Source organism: Terrapene carolina, unplaced genomic scaffold (assembly GCF_002925995.2).
Source record: "Terrapene carolina triunguis isolate 2854851 unplaced genomic scaffold, T_m_triunguis-2.0 Scaffold926, whole genome shotgun sequence".
Taxonomy (NCBI): domain Eukaryota; kingdom Metazoa; phylum Chordata; order Testudines; family Emydidae; genus Terrapene; species Terrapene triunguis.
Genome location: NW_020665277.1, coordinates 185,910 through 208,421, shown reverse-complemented (window position 1 = coordinate 208,421; position 22,512 = coordinate 185,910). Strand labels below are relative to the sequence as shown.

General features: G+C 42.6%; 1 protein-coding gene across 1 annotated transcript in view; it reads right to left on the bottom strand.

Annotated features, from left to right (window-relative positions):
• Positions 1-22,512, bottom strand: part of LOC113408162 (complement receptor type 2) — a 128,072-nt gene that overhangs the window by 16,675 nt on the left and 88,885 nt on the right. The gene's annotated exons all lie outside the window — the stretch shown is intronic.

The following is a 22,512-nucleotide window of genomic DNA, read 5'->3' as shown; positions in this document are numbered from 1 at the left end:
TTTTTATACTCGCTCTTCAGCTCAGCAAAGCTTAACCTCGTTGGGACTCCACAGCCAACTAGCAAGAAAGGAAACACACATGAGAAAGAAAAGCCACATCTACTGTGCTGGTACATAAAATGCAAACATGGCAGATGCAGGCAGATAAAACAACAATTTTAAAAAGGCCATATCTACACTAGCATATATGCTGGCAAAACACCCCCTGAGCAACATACATTTCACTGGTATAAGTTGTAGTGTGCACAGCACTATGTGCTTCTCCCGCCAACATACCTACCACTGCTCATTGGGTTGGTTTTATTCTGTCGAAGGGAGCGCTCTCTCCTGTTGGCATAGAGAGGCAACATGAGGAATCTAACAGCGGCACAGCTGCATCAGTACAGCTGTAGTGCGGTAACCTCACTAGTATAGACATGGCCAAAGAAAGAACTGAGGATCTGCCTCATAACATTCTTCCAGATATTAAACTATTGATTAACACACACCCCATTTCCATCTGGTTATAAAGATCCATCATTGGATTTCCTTAGTCCAGTGTCATAAATTATGCCCTTGTTCAGTGGCACTATCAGCTGGAGACTAAATAATTATAATTGATCCCTTCTGGCCTTAAAATATATGAATAAATTCCCACTGTAACCAGATCCCTTGAGTCCTCGTCTAGTGCTTTCTCAACTAGACCACACTCCCTCCTTCCTCTCAATCAGGCTGGTAAGCTAGAACAAAACATCTCATGTTTAATATTTACATGTTAGCCCCCAATCCTACAACTGTCCCAAAAAAGCAGACCCCTGAGCATAGTGACAGCTAATTGCAGGACCGGGATGTAAGTGTTTACACTAAAGCATTCCTATAAATAAATGAATATTCAGTCTCTATTAGCTGGGTTGGTGACTATTTCCCACAGACAGTTTTGATAGTGCACATGGAGCACCTGTTATCCTGATGTTCTGCAAATCTTTCCATTCCTTTAGATGGATGTTTGGATATATTCCCACAGAAAAACCTCTTACCTCGCAAACTCAGAAAACAAGGGACTGATATTTCAGAGACATTGCTTTCCAACTTAAATAAAAAAAAAATCAAGATCATATAAAAGTAACAAAAAAGTCTTTATTGAACAGGGGTTAAAATGCCCCAGTCTGTGTGTTCCTCTCTACATACAAACTTTGATACTTTGTATTAATTAATATCTAATAAAAAAACTCACACCAGTCCTATTACATTTTCTTTAATTCTGTCTTTTATTCTACTAATTTTTCCCTTTTAAATTAGATTCCCTTATCAGTTTTCTTTCTTTCTTAGGGCTTTATATTCGTGCCTGTAGTACCTGAGCACTTCACATATTAGATGGATCAGCAGAGACAGAGGCAGCTAGAAGACGTAATAGAACCTCCTGTGCGTCTCCTTTCCAGGGCCGGCTCCAGGCACCAGGCACCCAAGCTGGTGCTTGGGGCGGCACCTGGAGAGGGGCGGCGCGGCGCTCCGGCCGCCGGGGAGAGCGGGGCCACAGCCGGGCTCGCTGCCCTCCCCCCGGCCGCCGGGGGGAGAGCGGCGGGCCCCCGCCCCCCCCCCCCGGCCCCCGGGGCCGCGGGGGGGGGGGAGAGCCGAGCCCCAGCCGGGGCTGGCCGCCCTGCCCCCAGGGCTCGCCGCCCCCCCCCCATGGGGCAGCAAAAAAGCCAGAGCCGGCCCTGCTCCTTTCCAAAGTTATAGGAAACGCTGTTCAGAGTGGGCTTTTTTGGAGAGGTTCAGTTATAGGAAACAGCTTGCAGGGGGAGTTTTTCATTACTTCAGTAAATATTATTGTGGCTATGAGGGATTTCTCCTTGTCTATTTTGTCTTCCTGCTTCTTTTTGATTAGGAGGCCACAATGCTGCCTTCTAAATGCTTTTCATGAACTATTCTGCACCAAGTTTTGCAACATTCTGCTAAATGGTGCAAAGCTATGTTACTTAGCCCAGTGAAAGCCATTTAAATAGAGCTCAAGTACTACTGCTTGCTTTGCTGTTCTTACACCAACCCTGAAGGTTCTCCACTTCCCTAAAATTATTACCAGCTTACCTGCAGACTGCAAGAAAAAGGGGCCATTTCTCTTATTTAGAACTCAAGGAACAATTATTGGACAGAAATGTAAGTGAAAATAAAAGGCTTGCCACTACAAAAATGAAATTTCTGAGCTTTCTGAATTCAAGGCAGATATCAAACTCCTTTATCAGTCAGATTTTAACAGCCTGAAGGCCACTGAAATACCACAATGACATCTGCAAAATTATAATCACTGTTGGGTTTCAGAATTGGTGGGAAACCAACAAAATAAAAAGTTATGAAGACTCACATTTTAACACTGACATAAAAGCCTTACCTGAACCAAGAATCACTGCTACAGTCTCCTAGCCAATTTTAATAATACTGAACACTTAAACAGCACTTTATGTTGTCACAATCCTGTAAGATTATTAACTAGTTGCAGGATAAGGATTGAAGTGGTTACACTAAAGAGTTTCCATAAAAAAAGAAATATTACGTCTGGCCTCGCCTGTTTCTATTAAGAGTCTTAGCAGATATTCTCCTCTGAGAGTTTTGACTGTCTATGTGGAGCAACCATTATCCGGATAAAACAAAGGCATTCTTCCCAAATCAAATTTCATTCAGTAGCTAAGAAACCCTATAGTTTAATGCAGTGAACAAAGGAAATGGGGTGCAACTATGTAATATTTTAATTCTTCATGTATCTTTCACTTCTGCAAATGAACGGTAGTGGTTTGACAGTGCTCATCGACCTACTATATTTATCTATGTATAAAGTACTTCTATTTCAAAAATACAGTGCATCAAAGCTCACTTCCCACATCCTCATGATAAATGCCATTGCAATGATGACTTTCTTTAGCTAGTCAGCCAGTCGCAACTGGGTGAAATTCCATAGTCCCGAGCTAAACATGACTCCGGTGGTTGTGAGTGGGGAGTTATGCGTGAGTAAGGGAATTCAGAATTTGGTCTGCTGACCTAAAAGAACAAACAAGCATCTGGCAGCACCTTTTACATTAGAATCTCAAAACACTTCATTAAGCCGATGGCTACATATGGCAGAGTACTTACACCTGTTTCCCAGATGAGCAAAAGGAAAGCACAGAAAGATCAAGGGCCTTGCCCAGGTGATAATGAATCTGGCCAGCCTAGTTTCACTGTCCCAAGGGGAGCGAAGGGTCAAATGTAACCCAGCAGCATAGAGGGAGAGAGACACAAGAGATGGTTTTGTGACCATTCTTTCCACTTTAAGACCCCAGGAGGGTGTGGATAAGGCAAGGGGGGAGCTGCTGTCAATACATGGCCTTTAACCCCGGCGTGTCTTCCTAGAACCTGGCACGGCCCCGTTAGAGTGGGCGCCCTGGGCACCAACCTTCACAGGCACCAAATCCCCCTTTTTTGTGGTGGTGTTGGGGGGTTGCCGAAAACACTTTCCCCGAGTGATAAAACACCCAGGGCTGGCTCCACTCACCTGCAGGCACCTGCCAGGGGGCAGAGAGGGAAGAAAACCGAGAGAGAGGAAAGCAGAGAGGGGGAGAAATGGGCCCGGGGTGGAGCGGGGGGAAGAGGCCGGAGAAGGAGGAGACCAGAGGGATGCGCAGGGCTCCAGCATCGGCCCCTCACCTGCATCCCGGGCGGCAGCAGCCAGAAGCGCAGCGAAGCCGCCCAGCAAGCGAAGGAGGAGCACGGCGCGGCGCATCCTCCCGCCCCGCTGGGTAGCAGCAAGTGCGGGGCTCCCGCGGCCGGCGGAGATATCCTGGCAGCCGCCTCCGCCCCGGGGGAGGGACCAGGGCGAGGCGGCGGTGCCAAGCGGGGGCTTTCCGCGGGCGGCGTGAGAGGAACTAGCTCCCTGCGCCGAGCCCCGGGCCAGGGGATAATCGCTGTTCCGCTGAGCCCGCGTGTGGGGGTCACTCCTCGGTGCCAGCTTTGCGCCAGGCGCTGCAGGTGCATTCCCGGCTCCCGCCAAGGGGGGGATTTTACCATGTGCAGATGCGGGTCTGGGCCATAAAACGCGGGAGGAAGCACAGGGTGAAATCCAGGCCCTGTTGAAACCAAGGGGTAGCGGAGCTCTGTCATTTACTGCTGCGGAGCGCGGATTTCACCTTTTTCTTTTTAAAAATCTAGCCCCGAAGTCCAACCCTCCGTTAAATTGCCGCTTTATCACAAGTCTCACAGGAGTGGGTGTTTGTTCTCAAATCCCCCAGCTCCTGCAAAGAATGGATTATGAGACTATCCACTGCCATTAAAAAAATATATTTATAGTTGCTTGAGTGACCAAAAGGCAAAAAAAAAAGGGGGGGGGAAGGGGAACCCCCAAAGTGTACTTTTAAAAGCATCATCTCAGGCTTTTTAAAAGCAGCCTCTGTCTTTGGAGGCCTGAGTGGGGTTTTTTTTTTTTTTTAAAGACGTGCTTGGCAATTCTGCCACTGCTGCTGGCATTTACGTTTGCCAATTGGCATTTGAAAAAGCTTGGAAATTCAGGGAAACAGTCTTGATAGCGGGTGTCACTAAACTACTGTATGGGCACTTTCTTGGATGGGGGATATGTTTAAAGAGTGAATTCTCTATAATTGCTGCAAAAAGAGAAGTTGCTCAGCTGTTGCAAAGTCACAGGCGTTTACTGTGATTGTATTGTTCAACAGAACAAAGAGGGTGGTTACCTGTGAATTTACCGAGAAGGGCTTGTTCCTCCTTTCCAGAGCACCCTCTTAGCAGGGTCATAAGTAACCCCCATGTCCAAAGGGCTGTAAACAGCACAAGGCAGGAAGCAGAGACAATGCAAATGGCAGAAAGAGGCACAAGAACAAACTAAGGTAAATGTGTAGCTAGGAGGATTTTCCTCATCTATGAGCGGGTCAGTTAGAATTGTGCAGTTCATGAGCAACTGGAGGGATGTGACACTTACAGGTGGTGCTCATAAGTCCTGCACTAGTACTGGTGCTGTGGAACCAGCTGAAGGAGCATGCTGTCTATATGGGGCTTCTGTTGCATTTCCTTTCACACATTTCTCCTTCCTGAAGGTCAGCACAAGAGGCAGGTATCTAAAACCCATCCTGTTAATTATCAAGGAACATACACAAGGTTGAAGTTTCTATCCCATATTTAAAACTGCATGCACTGGGTTAGCTAGACCTTAATCTTCTCCTGCAGATTCATGTTAAAACACACACACACACACACCCACCCACCCCCTGCAGCACAGGGTGACCAGGAAGATGAGAGATGAGCCACATACAGCACCAACTGCCCTCAGAAACTTTAGTTTAAGCACACATCACTGCCAGGCTGAACTAGTAATACCACTCATTGATATATTTTGCTTTCCACAACCAAATCTCTGTACAACTTTTCATGGGTGATGTACCCGAGTATTTGGATTCTAATATCTAAACTGTATTGTTTAATCTATTCACCTTAATTTGGGTTATTGCTGAATATGTACTCTATGTATCATATGACTTTAAAAACAAACTTTGTGTTTGTGGATAATCCAAGCACTATACCCAGATGTATAGACACTTTTCCCAACCTATGTATTATATAATTTTTTTCATTACATGCATCTGACGAAGTGGGTATTCACCCACAAAAGCTTATGCTCCAATACATCTGTTAGTCTATAAGGTGCCACAGGACTCTTTGTTACTTTAGTCTCTTTTGAAAATACTATTAATTGTGTTTAAAATGCCCATAGCACCCACTGGCCCATCTACACTAAGCTTCCCAATGCTACCACCATCGGTGGCCTTGTGTACACTGAGGGCTGGTCTACACTAATGCTGTAGGTCAATCTGAGTTACGCAAGTTACTTAACTGAAGTGGACGTAACTTGGGTTGACTTACAGCCGTGTCTACACCGCGCTGTGTTGATGGGAAACGCTCTCCTGTCGACACAGCTTCCGCCTCTGAGGGAGATGGAGTAGACATCAACAGGAGAGCACTCTCCCATTGACTTAGCATCTTCACCAGACCCACTAAAATCGACACCGCTACATCAATTGCAACAGTGCTGATTTAGCCGGTAGTGTAGACATGGCCTGAGCCTTTGTCCTGCTTTCAGCCACTAGTGGTCTGACACCAATACGGCTGAGCACTGATGGAGCTATAGTGTAGACTGGAAAACTGCTATAAACTGCAGTTTGCACTAGTGCAGTTTACACCTACCCATGCTCGAAAACATAAGCCGCACTAGTGCAAAACAAGGCTTAATAGGGCAAACCTGATGCTATGCTGGGGATTTGAACTGCTAACTGAAAATCAGGACACATCCCCAGTGTAGCTATGACCTTAGCAACAGTGGGAAATTAAAACATCTAAATCCAGACACATCCTTCAGGTAATCTGAGCAAAGGCAAAGCATCATTAGATTAAACATCTTTGCAGTTTCTAATGAGTATCAGAAACCTGTTTCTATCACTTAGGACAGGATCCAACTGTGTGCCTCTGGAGCTTAGTGCACGAGCCTCTACCGCATGAGCTAAAAGCCAACTGGCTCTTAGCGAAGGCTATAGAGCAGACTCATTTTATGTCTCTCTAAGTGATCTTGGTGCCACTAGATGGGACAGACCACCACACCCAGGAGGTGTGTGGGTTACACTATCACGCTTGCATTTAGTTTGGATAGTATCTTACTGCACAAGTGATCCCACAGAAGCTATACACCCTGTAGTTTCCCGACAGTGCATTGTTACAAGGCTGACAAAGTGCTACCCCTTGCTAGAAAGATCCATGCCCTAGGAAATCATGGATTTTGGGGGGGGGGGGGGGGGGGGGGGGGGGGGGGAGAAAATGGGAGGTGCAAAAAGTAGTACTAGTTTCATCTGCTCTGGAAAGCAGTGACCAGATCACAGTAGAGGGGTACATTTCAACCACATTTTTACATCGCTATTGAGACAGTTTCTATTTTAATGCATAGGGGGGAAAAAAAAGTCAGGATGCTATCGTCTTTGTACCATATTCCTTTTATTCAGAGAAGTGACTTAAGTAGAACAGAGAAATTCCAGTTTTTCACTTGATAAATATGCTGCTTTCCAAGTAAAATTCTGTACAACTTGTATAAATACAAATAAATTATGTTTTCAGTGATCATGACAAAACAGCATTTGGTGATGAACACTTTCTCACAGCAGAGAATTTCCTGAATGTAATAAGCTTGCTTTAAATGCTACCAAAAACTTATTTTCAGCTACTGAAATATAAAAATAAAGACATTTCATTTAGGCACAGAATCAGAAGAATTTGCTGACAAGTATAACCATTTTACTGCTTACTTATCAGAAAGTGCTCATAAGGAAACCGATGTAGTTTATTTTGGCTCTCACTACAAGCTTAACAAATTTGTGTGGATTCCGAACAGCTGAGTCTTACACACATCCATGCACTTCACCATGGGATGCCACACTGAGGACACACTGAACACAAGACTTGGGGTAAGAATAGTTTGGGGTTGTTTTTTGTGGAGTTTCCTGGACATGAGAGCAAAGGAACACTGATTATTCTGGAGATTTGATTTAAAAATGGAGGATAAATTTGAATTAACAAAAACCTACAGCAGTTCAATGAGTATCTTTGGCATCATTAATCTGTATTTTAAAAGGGATAATAATAAGTACTTCAAGATAGAAACTTCCAAATAGAAATCTCAACAGGCTCTTTTTTGCAACAGCAAAATCCACAACGCTGAATACAACTGTAGTGAGAGGAATCTGGGATCACGAGAGAAGTTTAGTGCAATCATATGAGGTTTCCCTCAATTTTTCCATTTTCTTCCAATATCATGTTCACTGTCTGATGAACAAATTAGTAATCAGCACTGCCAGAATGATAGGCATCTTTCCTGCAAAAGCAAAATAAAGACAGTTATAACCAAAGTAAAAATGCATAATATCTTGACTTCACTCCAGATGTTTAGGATAATGAGTTTTTTCATTTTATGTTCTGTCTGAAAGATTTGTTTTGTTTATTTTAGAGTTACATTAACACAATTATAAACTAATTTCCAATTAAAGCGCAGTTCATGCTGTTTCTTCTCAGAGGCCACGTCCAAAACAAAAAAAAATTAATGAGTAGAATTAATCTGTAATCAAAGTTGGCAAACAGTGATAAGTTAGCTATTACATATCCTAAATACAGGAGAACTGGACTAGCTATGCTCCCTCCCCCTAACGCTCAACTGTTTAGAGCACTGGAAAGGTGAGGGAGTCATCTATAACATAACACTGTTTTAGGACACATTAGTTTCTTCCACTGACTAATCACGTTCTAGAAGAATCTTATTCAACTGTACACCAAGAATACCACGTAGAGTCCTGTTGAAGAGTCAACAGAATGTTTGTAGCATTGTCAGGGCCCAGGGTTTCACAGTGAACCCACTATGAAACACACCACCACCACCTGAGCTCTTCAGTAGAGATTTGTTTAGCATCTTCTACCTGCTGGAAAGCTCCACATATACAATTATATCAGCTAAAAGTTGTAATATAAAGTCTGTATGCTACTACTCCTCTACTGAATGAAGTCTCAGATTTAAGGATATAATTGCAACCTTACACCAGAAATGAAAATCCAACATGGGCTTTGTAGCATTAATATTCTTCTGGAGAAAATATTTGTTCTTATATTATCAAAATGGTAATATACTGAAATAACGTTTATATGTGAAGACAGAGCCGTTAATGACAAGTTACATCACAAGGACATAAGGCACACAATGCATTCATAACTGCTGTAGTTGACAAAATGGTTACATAGAAATGGAGAATTTAGTGAATATTCACATAAGTGTCACATTCAACATATCTGTTTAGGCCACAGAAGAAAGGTAACCTAAGAAAGTAATTTATAGTCTCAATTTGATATGTTGCATTATGTTCTTGCAGATAATGGTTCATCAGAACCTCACCATCTTTTCACATTGACTTAAATATTTGCTATAAAAATACCTTTCAAGACCCAAGTTAGTTTTTTTTTCACATTCCTGTAGATCACTGAAGCGCTGATTTGCATCATATGGGCTGAACAGCAGGAAAGGAGAGAAACTAATTCAATAAAATATGACTCCAGAATTCAAGAGTAAAAATCAAAGTTGCTTTTGCTTCTTTAAAGGAGGCTTTTTATATAATTAGAATGCCCCAAAAAACTGATGCTGAATATTAGGAAAATTTTTGATGGCAATGGTTGTTTTGGGGGGGGGGGCGGCGGCGCAGGGGAAGTAGTGGAAGCCCTATTACCTGGAACTTTTAAAACCAGCATGGACTAAAATGGTAGAAAAAGTACTGTAGAGAACAATCCTGCCTTTGCAGGGACAGGATGATTTCACAGGTCCCCTCTCTCTCTCTCACTTCTAGAATTCTATAGTCACGAGTTTAACTGGCTTAAAAAATCCTTACATGTTATTTCCATATCATTAGATGATCAAAAAAGTGAAAGATTAAAAAAAAAAAAAAAACCTAGTTAATGCTATTTACTTTTGCATTTCTTTCAATGCACATAGAGAAAATTTACTTTCCAAGCACTAGCACAATGAAGCATTGCAGTGTTGCAAACTAAGAGAATGTTTAAATCCAAAATTTTTCTAAAATTTCATGTACAATTTTCTATTAAAACTCAATTGTGTAAGAAATCCCATACCAGGTAAGATCTATATGCACTCTACCCAGCTGTGCCCCTTTTAAAGGAGACACAGTTTTAACTCAAGCTTCTTATCAATATTTATATTCATATTTCTGCCAAACAAACATCCCCAGGGGACTGCAGTAAACAGAGATGTCAAGCTTCAGGTTCACATGATTGGGTATATAGGACTAATTTATAATTAGTGTATGTGCTAGTACCCCTTTACTGAGTGAAGTCTCAAATTTATTTAAGCATATTGCTCTTCTAGAAAACATTCAAAAGAGCTATTAATAGTTTGACAAAAGATTGGTCAATATGCAAATTAATTAAAGTCAAGTATAAAGCTTAAAAGGGTTTCCTAAAAACTGAAGTTAAATTATTGGAAAAACCTATGGCTTTACTTTTTCAGACCACAAACTGTCTCTGGGATTAAGTTAACACAAAAACAATACACAACATTAAACTTCTGCGTTTTAGATTTCAGTTGTGTGTTTGATCATTGTTCCTCATTTATTAAAAAAAAAAAAAGTTTGTGTGTTTTGACAAAAGTTAGGTAAAACAAGCCACATTGTACCATGTCCTGAATCAGGAACTGTTGGTCAGAATCCTGTTTCCTCACACAGAGAAAGTCATTTTTGTATGCGGGCTAGTCTTGGCATTGTAAAAATCGCAATGTAATGCAAGAAAGCAATGTACTAATTTTCTTCTCTAATGTGCATATCTTTTCCTATTCAATAGACCGCTCTGGTTAAAATGTATAGGAGGACTAGTTACCTCATTTAGGATAGTTCTTTCAAAACTGTCCCCAGGTAATCCTAGCAAGTCAGTATTTTTCATAGTCAGAGAGACTACATAGCAACATGCTACTTGCAAGTCATCTTAATATTGGATTTGTTTTATTCTGGCAGTAAAAGCCCATTTCAAATGCGAGTATCTTTTCTTGGGAACTTCCAACACTAAATATTATTCAAAAGATTTTACTAATTGGGCTTCCAAATACAATATTACCGTCAACAAGCACCAGGCTTGATGGTCATGACAAAAGTGCAATACGTCACAACAAGCATAAGTGTTGCTTCAGAGGGATAGTATCTAATAGCTCACGACTTGAATTATATTGTGCTTGAGCAGAACAACTGGTCAATGTACCTCCTCTAAAAAAGCATTAAAGGATATCGAAAATAAAAAGGAAAGCTAAAAGTTATACAAAGCAGAAAGGATCTCTAAAGTCAGTTACCTGTGTAGCTGGAGACAGCTCCAAATTAACAGTTGTAGGATGCTGCACATCATCTCATTAGTTTAGGCATGAGATGGGACACCATGTGTTGTTAAAGGCTTATGATCATTGGTCTTTGCTTACAGATGAAAGGTTAAAATAAGCCTCAGCACCAGAATTCTCATTTACCCTACAAAATGTATTAGGCAGGTGCTTTGTTGAAATGTCCTGTAAGCTAAGAATGTTTATTACATGGATGGGAAGATTTGAGTCTCTGCCTACACAGGTAACAAGCAATATTGCCATTTCTAAGAATGGTTATACAGTAGAAAGCAGGCTCCACAGCATCTAAGATATCTATAGCAAAGTCAGGGCTAAACAAAGAAATTTAGATTGAAACTAGATCTTGGGTGCAAATCAAAGGCACTTCAGAATCAATGGAACCCAAGGGAACTTTATATAAATGGCAGTTTTTCAAATAGTAACATTTTAAAGCAATTTTAAAAAGCTTTTACACAGTGTTAATTAGCAGCAAGACAAAATCTTCACTGTGAATGCTGTAGCGAGCAAAACTTGAACAGCAGATCAATAGGATTATGTTTTTAGTGAGCCATATTCACATTTTACAAGCTTGAAAATGTTACAGACATTTCTGAAGACATTCTGGGCCTGAATCTCTTGGGGTCCATGGGAAAAAGCTCTGGGTCACACACCTAGTTTGAGGATAACTCAAGTATTCCTATTTTGTCAATGGGAGAAGAAAATCAAAATAGAAAAAAAAGACACTTTGGGTTGGGGGATTAGGACAGACACTAAGGCTATGTCCATACCGGAGCTGGAGATGTAGTTTGCAACTCAGGTAGACATAGTCCAGTGCTAGCATGCTAAAAACAGAAGTGTAGCTGTGGCGGCATGAGTGGCAAGACACCCTTCCAAGTACAGCGCCACTGCAGCTACACTTCTGTTTTTAGCATGCTAGCTCAATCAGAGCTAATGCAGGTATGTCTACACCTGAGCTCCAAGTTACACCTCCAGCTCCAATGTAGACATACATTAAGTCTCAAACCACCAGACACACCTCCTTCCCTCCCACTGGCCAAGCTGAATGTGCCCTGATTTTTCCTTTTTACATGGATCTACCGTTTAAAAATGGAGCTTTAATTGTCCTTGGTTGTATAAAGGGATTGATTTGTAGAAGCTGATAAAGCTCTAGTGTCCCACTTAAAAGACTGGTATGTTGACAGGACAGAAATTGATTTATATTATCTTAGAAATAAGAATATTAAAGTATATAGTGTGAAAAGGAGTGCGAGCAAAGCACGTCGATTCCCTACATTATTGCTGGGGACAGAGGGAAATGAAGTAGTAGCATAGAACCTTTTTGTACAGTGCTTTTGGGCTGCCTGTCCAGAATTTTTTTATCATTTATTCATTTTTATATCTGTACTGATTTTAAAGTAATATTCTGAAAATTTAATCTAAACCACTGAATTTACTAAGTTGTGCAAAAGTGACTATATGTAGTGAACCTCTGCCATGTCCTCCCCCCCCCCCGCCGCCTGCCCGAGGCTGCTGAGGAGATGGGCTGAGGGTTAGCTGGATATTTAAGGGCAACTCTTTCTAGTATTACACACAAAAGTCCTACATTAAACATCCTATGTTAAAAAACATTAATAAGGCTGCAAAGTCAAGCACTCAGTTACAAAAGGCAAGAATTAAGGTTGCCTGTACAACCTGACTTGACCCCCTTGTCCATAACCACGGTGATCAGTCTTTAGTTACATGATCACCTGCTGTTTTCTCCCCACAGGACCCCTGCCTCACTCAGTGCATACGACAGATATTACTCACTTAAGGAGCAGCTTATATTTTTTGTTTAGAAATGTGCTTAGAAGACTAACAGGGGATATGATCGACGTCTCAAAAAATCATAAATGGTATGAACTAAGTGTTATTTACTCCCCCTCACATAACACAAGAATCAGGGGTCACCCAATGAATTTAATAGGCATCAGGTTTAGCACTAACAAAGAAGTACTTCACACAACAGAGTCAACCTGTGGAACTTGTTGACAGGCCAAAAATCTACCTGGGATCACAAAAGAATTACGGTAGTTATGTTCATGGAGGATAGTTCCATCAATGGCTATTAGCCAAGATGCTTAGGGATGCAACCCCATGCTCTGGGTGTCAGCATACCTGCCAGCAGCTGAGACTGGGCAACAGGGAATCAATCTCTTGATCATTGCCCTGTTCTGTTCATTCCCTCTGAATCAACCCACAGTGGCCACTAGACTAGATGGACCATTGGTCTGACCCAGTATGGCCATTCTTATGTTGTGTTTTCTCCTTGTTGTACAGCTGTGGCCCCAGGCCTTATTTACTGCACACTCTTCAAACCCTGCTCTGAAGACAGACACATTAATTCTGTTTCTGAATCACTTGGCTACATGGTTGTCACAGAACCCCTGTAAGATGAGGGGATATCTTCATGTGCATAAAAATTAAGCACATGTGGAAGTGCTGACAGGATTGGGGCTTGAGTTTCCACAGCTGCAGGGCTGGGTTTTTTGGGGGGGTGGGGATGGTTCAGGCAATTAAGCATGTGTTAGTTTTGCTTTGTGTAAGGTGGGGTTACTCAGCTTAGCAAAACACATTAGGCTGTAAAGATATAAAACAAAAAACAAAACCAACAACAACAAAACCACAAAACAGTTCTATCCTAAACTTTCAGCATCCAATACAGATTTCTGCAGAACACAAGATGTTTTCCAGCAAAAGCAAATACAACGAATATGGTATTCAGCAGCAGTTTTTCTTAATGCAGACTAAATTTTCCTGGAATGGCAAAGTAGCATTACATGAAGCATGGCCAAGTTAGAGAAAATAGTCCATTTAAATCACTTATAAGCTTCTGCACTTGGCTGCTGATAAAAAAATTTGAGATGTGATCCTAGAAAAGCCTCTATGTATAGTTGGGAAGTGTCATTATTTCAGAGCTGCACGTGAGTGCAGTTTTGGAGAGCCATGCCTTTGCTTTCTCCTGGCATGCAGGTATGTAAGAAAAGATGCAGGCTGCTAAACTAAACAAAAATCAGGTAAAACCTCAGACTAGATTAGCGCACACAGCAATTGAACGACTACAGGAAAGAAATGGTGAACCACTCTGAAGAATTAGTGAGACATCAGGATCTTGTTCTGGCTCACCCTTTCCCCCCAAAGCAAGCTTTGTATGTCACCATGGCAACAATTCCACCAGCCACCAATAAACCAATGACGACTCCTCGATGGAAAAAAGGAAACAGTAGCTGGTGAGAATATTAAACTAGAACATTTATGGTGAAATCCAGCAAAAATTCACAAGTCTGGAATCCACTTGCACCAATGTCATCAGCACCAAGATTATTCAAAGGTGAGTTTCCCATGAGTGTTTTAATGATGGTTTCCCTACTGAAGATCTCATATAAAGATTTGAGCCAAAATGTTATTCTCCTGAGAGAAAATTGAACAGAGACATTAACAAAATGTCCAATATTAGAAAAAAGTCACAGGACTAAAACCTCCCTTCAAAATGGAGAGAAAGTTCCAGCTCTGGAACTAGAAAGGCAGAACAGTGAAATGTTATCCTACACTGTCAACTCCCAATGTCGTGTTTCTTCTCCGTTGCTTTTTCCATTCCCATTTCTGGTGGACACCAGACATACACATTCAGTTTGCAGTAGTACCCTTATCCAAAACAGACCTACAGAAGTGCAGCTTCTAGGGGTAAGATCCTTAATTCCCACTTCCATATCATATAAACCTGAATATAACAGTTAAGATGGAATCACAGCAGGCGACTCGGTTTAGGTAAATATGAATAAATCACAAGTTTATACAGACAGTCTAAATAAATGGATTTTTACCAGAAGTTGACTCATGGTAGATTGAATCTGGAGAAAACTGAGCGGGGAGCAGGTCAGAGTATAACAGCCATTAACATCTTTGAATAAAGAGGACAGTGATCAATTGTTCCCAACCTCCACTGGAAGGCAGGACAAGTAGTAATGGGCTTAATCTGCAGCAAGGGTGATTTAGGTTAGATATTAGGAAAAACTTTGTAACTAACGGCAGTTAAGCACTGAATAAGCTTCCAAAGGAGGCTGTGGAGTCCCCATCACAGGGGATTTTAAGGACAGATTGGACAAACCCCTGTCCGGGATGATCTAGGTTTACTTGGTCCTACCTCAGCACAGGGGCTGGACTTGATGGCCTCTTGAGGTCCCTTTCAGGCCTATATTTCTTGGATTCTTTAAATCAAGCATCTGCCTCATGAGCTTTTACATGGCACCACCAGACAGGACATAATACAGCAGGAGTAGGCAACCTATGGCACGCGTGCTGAAGGCAGCACACAAGCGGATTTTCAGTTGCACTCACACTGCCTGGGTCCTGGCCACCTGTCCGGGGGTCTCTGCATTTTAATTTAATTTTAAATGAAGCTTCTTAAACATTTTTAAAACCTTATTTACTTTACATACAACAATAGTTTAGTTATATATTATAGACTTATAAAAAGAGACCTTCTAAAAATGTTCAAATGTATTACTGGCACGTGAAACCTTAAGTTAGAGTGAATAAATGAAGACTCGGCACACCACTTCTGAAAGGTTGTCGACCCCTGTAATACAGTAACAGAAAAACTAGCTGCCCGGAGTAGATTCCTCATGTAGTGAAGCAGCGGGGAAAAATTGTATGAGATGAAGATAGTGGAACATTAAATATCTTACGCTATTACTGCATCTTACTACGTAAAGTCTGTGCATTGAATTATTTTTTAAATTTTAAGTTACTTACCAATAGCAATCATGGTACCAGTGTTCGGCCCTAGAAAGAAAAAATGCAAGGTGAGCTGAAGTGTGAAGTTATATGAATGCCAGCTAACTACAGGAATCCATTGATGCATATTGGTGCAACATTCAATACCTGAAGCCACACCCTAAATTAAACAAATAGACTCTAATTAATACCATCATGCAAATTACAGAATTTATAAGACATATTGGAAACCATGATCTGACCCCTAGATAATCCAATATTGAAAGAAGAAAGGCAGCTTTTCCGGGTCTTCTATTACTTGTACATTATAATAGAGACATGATGACAGACCTGAGAATTGATAGGGCAAATCCTCTATAAAGATTTCCTCCATTATGAATGAATGAATGCTCTCATTTGCAGAATTCTTGCGCATCCTTCTGAGACCAGAGGGCCCTCCCCTCCAGACACAGTCAGGATCTCATCTGCCAAATTCTGCACTGACCCGAAGAACAGCTCTGGGGAAGCTTGAAAGCTTGTCTCTCACCAACAGAAGTTAATCCAATAAAAGATATTACCTCACCCACCTTGTCTCTAATATCCTGGGACCGACATGGCTACAACAAAACACTGCACACAAATTCTGCACTGGTCAGCCATATTTTTATCTACAGCGAAAGTCACTAGAGGTGGAGTGTTTGGATCAGCTACCACAAAACATGCCTCAACATGTAGCCACAGGATTAGTGACATCAGGTTATCTGCCAACCTGTTCTTATTTGGGAGTAGAGAAGCAGAAACAAGAGAAAAGTGGTATTTTTATTTTGATACTCCTGCTGTCATTACCAGAGGATCAGTCAACTCAAGCCTAACCATTACTTACAGAACAAAAAGTGAACAAAAAGATCTCAGAGTGTAGTTTGACACTTGACTACCAGTTAAGCCTGTATTTGCTTGTGCCATTACTTTGCGGAATTCAGATGGACAGTTTCATACAGCTGGCATTTTATATAGATATATTGAGTGAGTGGGCATCAGCAGGTGGGTATTACCATACACAGACCAGTGGGGGAAAAAAGGGAATGAAGGAAGAGAGAGAGTTCTGGGTGGGAGACGAGACTACTACAGAGGTATAGAAATATAATTCCAGTCTCAGGCTTATAATTCAGACCTGGGCATAAGGGGCATTCAGGCGACCACAACCATAATTTGTTTACATATTATGAAACACAAATTGAAGGAAGTGTGCAGAATGCTCCAGTTCAATGTGTAAACCAAAGTCTCCACTATCCACCATGAAGATACTAGGTATCTGATCACAGTGGTTATTCCGCTCCCTTTATAGTCATCAGGTTTACCTGGGCTTTCTTTAGGGCCATTTGGGGTTGTGTTCAGAGTAGGGTCTGCATAAAAAGGAAACTTACAAGAGGATACAGGAGCAACCCACTTATCTGAATGTGCTGAACAAAGCCACGCCATGCATGGCAAGACCTCAAAGGCGACAAGACAACTAGAGTGATTTTACAATGTTAGTTTGCAACAAAACATGCTAAAAAGACCCAGTCCCAAGATTGCTCCTTTTCTCTTCCATTGAAGGATCAAGCACTACCTCCTAGCACACTACTGAACTACGAAACACAGACAAGCTATTTTGCCCATTTCGTTTTCCTTAAAGTTTCTGTTGAGTTTGCACAGTGGAAAAAAAAAAAAAAGTGTCCACATGCATTAGGTATATTACTCGTACGGCCATGCCAACAACTAACTCTTTGAACCAGAAGCCATCTCCCCTACACAAAATAACTTGTATTATAGTACAGTTTTCAAGATGGATTATCTTCGGACAAGTCAACATGCCTGGAGTGCCACACCCCCTAGGAGCCTGTAAGTGTCTATTCCCTCGCTTGGTACATGGTCTCCCCCATTCTCAAAAGCCATCCTCTCATCCCACCTATCCCTCCAAACTTTTCCCCTACCTCCCTTCGTTTGTAAGTTCTCCCAACACACCCCTGCCTTGTGTTTCTTCACTCCAACACCATCCTTCACCCCCCTCCAGCCTGGTTGGTCCCCTTCATTCCATCCTAACTTCTCTAACCAAGCTTATTAACTGCTCCTTCCCAGACCAGTCTCAGGCCTGTACTTCGCTCCATCCTCCTCTTTCTGTTAGACCCAGTTGATCCTCTCAAGACTGTTTAACTGGGCATCTACAAGACTGTCACCCCTGGCTCTTTCCCCTCTGGCTGCCTCGGCAGAGTCTCTTGCAGGTTCCTCCTCTTCACACTGTTCTTGGTCCCTCTTTGGGCGATTTCATCTGCTCACAGGATTTCAACTACCATTTCTACGTCGATTGCTTGCAAATTTACCTGTCTACTCCTTACCCATCCAATCCCACATCTCAGCCTGAGATCTCCTGGGATGTCTAAATTAGCCAAAATTTAAAATACACCAATAATGGAGACATATGAGGAATGCAGGGCTATCTTGAGACTGCTGTATGTAACATCATGAATGTTACCTGAAAGTTTCAGTCAGCCTTTGACAGCATGCAAACCATCAGAGACCATTATATTGAGATGGACCAGATGATATGAGCCCACAGACTATTCATAACATTATGTATCAATACATGTATTTGTGTTCCTGGCTCACTAGAAGGATTTCCTGTGGAAACTGGATTAGCTAGGGGGTGATGTAATGTAAAATCCCAAATCTGGTTATGTAGACAGCTCTGCCTTTTAAACCTTTCCTGTGGAGAAAGGGGAGGTGGCTGGCTTTACCTGTTTTCAGGGAGGCCTGGAGAAAAAAAGAGGCAAGAACTTGGGTTGTCAGGGGCCATCTTGAACTGGTAGAGACCTTCATTTTGATTCAACAAATGGACATGACAGTTGTCCAAGGGAGGACCCAACCCTGCTGAAGGGATGGAAGGACTCAAGTCTGTCAAGGTCCACAAAGGGCTGATAAACATACCAGAATTCACCTAATATGCACATAGACCTCTTTGTTTGATATGTTTTCTCCATATGATTTTGTCCTTAAATAAATGTACTCTGCTTTGAAAGAGCTAATTGGATTTTGATAAGCTACTATCATTATCCTTGTAGCATGGAGGCTAGGCATTTGTCTGACCCGCGTGGGATACTCAGTGGATTGCAGGGGAATGATGTGCTTGAAATGACGGCATAGAAGTTCGCATATGCCAATGATTTGATACTTGCAACTCAGGCCTGTAGCTGTCAACAACGTGAAGTGACTTTTACACGTCTGACTAAGATCATGGAGGAGTACTTCCAAAAGTAGCAGCTGAAAAGCCAATCGTTAGTCTACTTTTCCCCTTAGCAGAATCGCACAAAACCACTGTCGAGTTTTGTGGTAAAACTGAGTTACAACCCAAAGTCAACGTCTCAGTGTCATTCTTGACCGCACACTTCCCTTCCATAACCATATCCAGAAAGTAGCCTCCAAAGCAAAGACTCACCTCAACATGGTCCAAAAAAAATAGCAGGAACAAACTGGGGATCAACTGCCCTGGTGCTATCTACAATAGCATTGGTCCTTGTGTACTCGGTTGCAGAGTGCTGTGCACCAATGTGGACAAAAAGCTGCCATACCTAACTTGCGGATGGGCAGCTGAATCAGACCATGTGAATCATCATAGGAACTTTAAAAATCAACCCCTCTACCATGGCTCTCTGTATTAGCAAACACTGAACCTCCAGCTATCCACTGAGATACAGCCATTGCACGTGAACTTAACATACCAAAGACTACCCGGAACTTCCCATCCAGCATATTACGGACTACATACCGCATGCCTGAAATAGCAAAAACTGCTGTGGACCACATGCGACCACCTCATCTCTTTGGATCTAGCCAAGGAATGGCAAAGTATCTAGACCTTATCCACTGTTCCAAACAAGCACATTAACACTGACCCAACAAGCCGCCCTTGTGGTTTCAACCTGCTACGCAGATTCTGGACCATACTCAACTGCACCTGAACAAACCATCCAAGATGCAGGTACTTAATGCAGAAATGGAAAAATCAGAGACTCCCTTTCATGCGACTGTGGTGAGAACATCCAAACCACTGAACACATTATAACAGTGCCTTAAATATGGATTCAAAGGTGAAATGGATGATAGCCTCCTCTGTGACACAGAGGAAGCCTTGAAATGCTTTATGGGCCTACAATTGCATCTGCAGATACCGTGAGAGAGTGAGGAGGGAAAAAAAAATTTGGGGGAGGGGGAGAGAGAAAAGAGCTGTAGCCTAAAATCTCCCAAGCTGGAGAGAGAAGGGATGCAGGTTGCTGCCAGAGAGAACTTATGGCTAGAGACCCGAGAGGATGTTCCTTGAGCAGACCATAAGCGGGAGAGGGGGGGTCAAAGATGCAGTTACCTCAAAACGGTGACAACAAAACTAGAGAATTAACACTTTTCAACATAAAGTTGAGAGATTCTAAGAGTCTGATTTTACCCGGGGTATTTTTAGTGGTTTCTTCTGTGGGTTTTGCAGTTGATCCTGTACAAAGAAAAAGACATACAAATATTTTCAGGTTCTAGGTGCGCAACATCCTTGGAGTCAATAACTCATTCATTCCATCAACTCTGCATTCAGATAACAAAGAAAACCAATCAAGTATAAAACTCAAAATCAAACCCACAGCTCTTAAGTTACCCAGACTAAAGATAGAGATAAGAATGACGGCATTAACACTTTCCCATGGACCAAAGTTTAGAGAGATTTTAAGAGTCTGTTTTTACCCGGGGCATTTTCAGTAGTTTTTTCTGTTGGTTTTACAGTTGATCCTGTACAAAGAAAAATATGTACAAATATTTTCAGATGTTAGGTGCACATCATGCTTGGAGTCAATAACTCATTCTTTCAACTGTGCAATTAGACGAACAAAGATTAAGTACACTACAAACAATTCCGAGATCCCACATAATTAGTTAAGAGAACCCAGTTAGCAGCACAAAATGAGTGAAGCCAAAACATAAGCGAACAATGGCTCCGTTCCACAGCTGCTTCTTGTAGCATTACAGCTACCCTATATAAAAGTCAAGCTCAGGGGTGGCCAACCTGAGCCTGAGAAGGAGCTAGAATTTACCAATGTACATTTCCAAAGAGCCACAGTAATACCTCAGCAGCGTCCCCCCCATTAGCACTCCCCCTCGGCTCCCAGAGCCTCCCCCTCCCTCCCCGCACCTTCTGATCAGCTGTTTTGTGGTGTGCAGGAGGCTGTGGAGGGGGGAGGAGCGAGGGCACGGCAGGCTCAGGGGAGGGGGCGGGAAGGGGTGGAGTGGGAGCAGGGCCTATGACAGAGCCAGGGGTTGAGCAGTGAGCAGCCCCCGGCACGTTGGAAAGTTGGCACCTGTAGCTCCAGCCCCAGAGTCAGTGCCTATACAAGGAGCCACATATTAACTTCTGAAGAGCTGCACGTGGCTCCGTAGCCACAGGTTGGCCCCCCCTGGTCAAGCTAAAATGCACATTTATTCTTGGTTAGGCATGAAACCATTAATCCTGCACATATTCACATCTGTAATATGCAATCATAGAAGCATAGAAGATTAGGGTTGCAAGAGACCTCAGGAGGTCATCTAGTTCAACCCCCTGCTCAAAGCAGGACCAACACCAACTAAATCATCCCAGCCATGGCTTTGTCAAGCCAGGCCTTAAAAATCTCTAAGGCTGGAGATTCCACCACCTCCCTAGGTAACCCATTCCAGTGCTTCACCACCCTCCTAGTGAAATAGTGTTTCCTAATATCCAACCTAAACCTCCCCCCCACTGCAACTTGAGACCATTACTCCTTGTTCTGTCATCTGCCACCACTGAGAACAGCCAAGCTCCATCCTCGTTGGATCCCCCCCTTCGGGTAGCTGAAGGCTGCTATCAAATCCCCCCTCACTCTTCTCTTCTGCAGACTAAACAAGCCCAGTTCCCTCAGCCTCTCCTCGTAAGTCATGTGCCCCAGCCCTAATCATCTTCGTTGCCCTCCGCTGGACTCTCTCCAATTTGTCCACATCCTTTCTGTAGTGGGGGGCCCAAAACGGGATGCAATACTCCAGATGTGACCTCACCAGTGCCCAATAGAGGGGAATAATCACTTCCCTTGATCTGCTGGCAATGCTCCTACTAATGCAGCCCAATATGCCTTAGCCTTCTTGGCAACAAGGGCACACTGCTGACTCATATCCAGTTTTTCGTCCCTTGTAATCCCCAGGTCCTTTTCTGCAGAACTGCTGCTTAGCCAGTCGGTTCCCAGCCTGTAGCGGTGCATGGGATTCTTCCTTCCTAAGTGTAGGACTCTGCACTTGTCCTTGTTGAACCTCATCAGATTTCTTTTGGCCCAATCCTCTAATTTGTCTAGGTCCCTCTGTATCCTATCCCTACCCTCCAGCGTATCTACCACTCCTCCCAGTTTAGTGTCATCTGCAAGCTTGCTGAGGATGCAATCCACGCCGTCCTCCAGATCATTAATGAAAATGTTGAACAAAACCGGCCCCAGGACCAACCCGTGGGGCACTCCACTTGATACAGTCTGCCAACTAGACATCGAGCTGTTGATCACTACCCATTGAGCCAGACGATCTAGCCAGCTTTCTATCCACCTTATAGTCCATTCATCCAAACCATACTTCTTTAACTTGCTGGCAAGAATACTGTGGGAGACTGTCAAAAGCTTTGCTAAAGTCAAGATAGATCATGCTTTCCCTATAGCCACATAGCCAGTTATCTCATCCTAGAAGGCGATCACCTTCTATCATGGCTACAAAGAACCCTTTCTTTATAGCCATCGAATGTCTTCTTAGTTTCCAATGCAGTTTCAGCTAGCCTTCCACAAACTCTACTA